This window comes from Mus musculus, chromosome 12 (genome assembly GCF_000001635.26).
Source record: "Mus musculus strain C57BL/6J chromosome 12, GRCm38.p6 C57BL/6J".
NCBI lineage: Eukaryota > Metazoa > Chordata > Mammalia > Rodentia > Muridae > Mus > Mus musculus.
Genome location: NC_000078.6, coordinates 14,194,005 through 14,196,380, shown reverse-complemented (window position 1 = coordinate 14,196,380; position 2,376 = coordinate 14,194,005).

Genomic DNA, 2,376 nt, shown 5'->3' with positions numbered 1-2,376 from the left:
TTTCCCTGAACTTTGTCCATCCAATTTACCACCTCCCAATGGCCCTTCAAACACAGATAAACATTACTCTCTGATTGAAAGCTAATTTATTTTGAACTCATGTGATACAAAAACAATGCTATTTCCATTTTCACTTCAACCTATTTGCTTAAACCTCAAATCTATGACAACAGTGTCTAAGGTAAAGCAGCGATCAGAGTGGTCAGCCCTGAGGAGCAAACAGTCCTGAGTGTAAACTCCAGATTTACCTGTGCTAATTATTCTGAGTAAATATTATGTAGCCAGCCCAGAAGGTAGATAGTTCAAAGCAACAAATAACATAAAGCTTGCTGATCATGGTGCCTGGTGGGTTCCATAAAATCACAGTAACAATTGTTTCACCAGCACAATTACTTCTTACAGAAAGAGCAGTTTGATGAATGTTACCTCAAACAGAAATAATAGCACCAAATCCAATAATAAAACCATGAGTAGATGTGGGCTTCCAGGCTCAAAGCTATTTGTATATTTTGTCTCACCTTGTATCTCCAGGACTAGAACATCCCTGACCAAGCAAGCGTGCTTAATAAACACTGAATTGGCTAATGAAGAGCTCAGGGAAATCCTGGATTCTAACAGCTCCCTTCAGAAATACCAGGACACCTTTTTCTCTTTACACTCACACCTGCAGCTTGAGCTATTTGCATGAGAAAGAGAGTTGGTAAGAGCACTCCAGTCAAGGATTCTCTGTGTCCCTTCCAGCACTCTAATGAGTACTATTTCTGTCTGCTTGGGAGGAAAAGTGAAGTGGGCGCCTGGAGCAATGGACACCAGACCCAAGTATTAAACCCCAGGCTTCTCCTGCTTTCACAAGCCCTGTGGCTATGAGGTCGTAATAATAACCAACAACTTACATCTGAAGAATTTTGGTGGCTGAGAAGCCTAAACCAGCAAGGTAAATACAGTTAAGCAGTGGTATAGCTGTTTTTCCCTCCCAGAATAAAGAGAAATCACCTTTAGTTTTGTCCACATCCTAGGTAAGGTCCTATAAATGATTAAGTCAGAGAACTTGAAAGCTGTCACAGAACAAAACAACCTATGACCGTTTTAGTCACCTGGGAAAGCACCCCTGGGTTTTAGTCATAGCAGCAGCTTGTATTAAAGAACTGCAAAAACACTTACAGAGAAGAGAGACATGGAGTAACCTAGAAAGGAATAAAGAAGCATCCGGAATAGAAGGCGGGAAGGAAGTGAGCAGGGGTTTTAAAATGTAGTCCAGTTCGGAATGTGTTTTAGGGACGTCATCTTAAAGTTCAGTCAGGGCAGAAGCTACTGCTTTCTATACTCGAGCACACAAATTTATACATGAAAGAAAAAACTTTCTGCTCAATTTTTAGCTGGTAAGAGAAGAAAACGAAATGCTGGTGTAGAGGGAGAAGTTCGGTTTTAATTCTATTCTTTTTGTACAGAGAAAAGATTACAAACAGGAGGCTGGCATCTGCTAATCATTTGTTCTGGACAAACAGTAATGAATGTTTCAAACAGTTCAAAGCATCTTGTCTGATCAAAAGAGAAAGCTGGCTGGAAAAAAACACAGAATTCAGATAACAACACAAATGCTGGGTGGATCAACAGGTGGAACCGTCCTCCTAACATCTCCTTGGCACCAAGTGACCTCTGTCTTCAAGGTCAGCTAGCCAGAGAGATGTGCCAAAAGGGTAGGATGTGTTCCCCAGAGCTGGCATTTTCTTTTCAAAAGAGAAGCCCAAAGCAAAGCTTGCCCGCTGGATCAGAAGCCCATATTAGAGCAAAACACCTAGAGAGGAGCACAGTCCATTAACAGCGCACACAGGCTCAGCTGAATAGGAGAAGGAAGGCTGCCATCTATGCACCGAGGCATAACAACACAATTATCAGCAGCAGTTCCTTTGATTGTGGGTCCTTTAACGAACTAAAATCATTGTAATAAGAAATATGTAGAAGATAGTAACATATGTCAAAATGTATCTCAGTGACATTGGTAAGATTTTAGTGTAATTGGTAAGATTTAAGTTTGGTGTTTAAGAGACTCCTGGCCTGCTTAGACCATTTAGCAATCTATTGGCCCAACTCTTCACCACAACATCTCAAGATTATAATCCAGATCTTTAAAGATCTCATTAGGCTGGCTGGCTTCCTGACAAGAATTTAAAGCTTATTTTAAACATGGGGGGGGAAGCACATTGTTGTTATCTCCTTTGGTTGAAGATTATAATGATGAAGCACTCAGCTTTAACTGGCTGAGGAGATGGACTAAAATAAAGTACTCCCTGCACCAGCCTGGTGACCTGAGTTTGAGCTCTAAACCTCCATAAAGGGAGAAGGAGAGAAAGAGCTTCAAACCGTGGCCCCCGATTG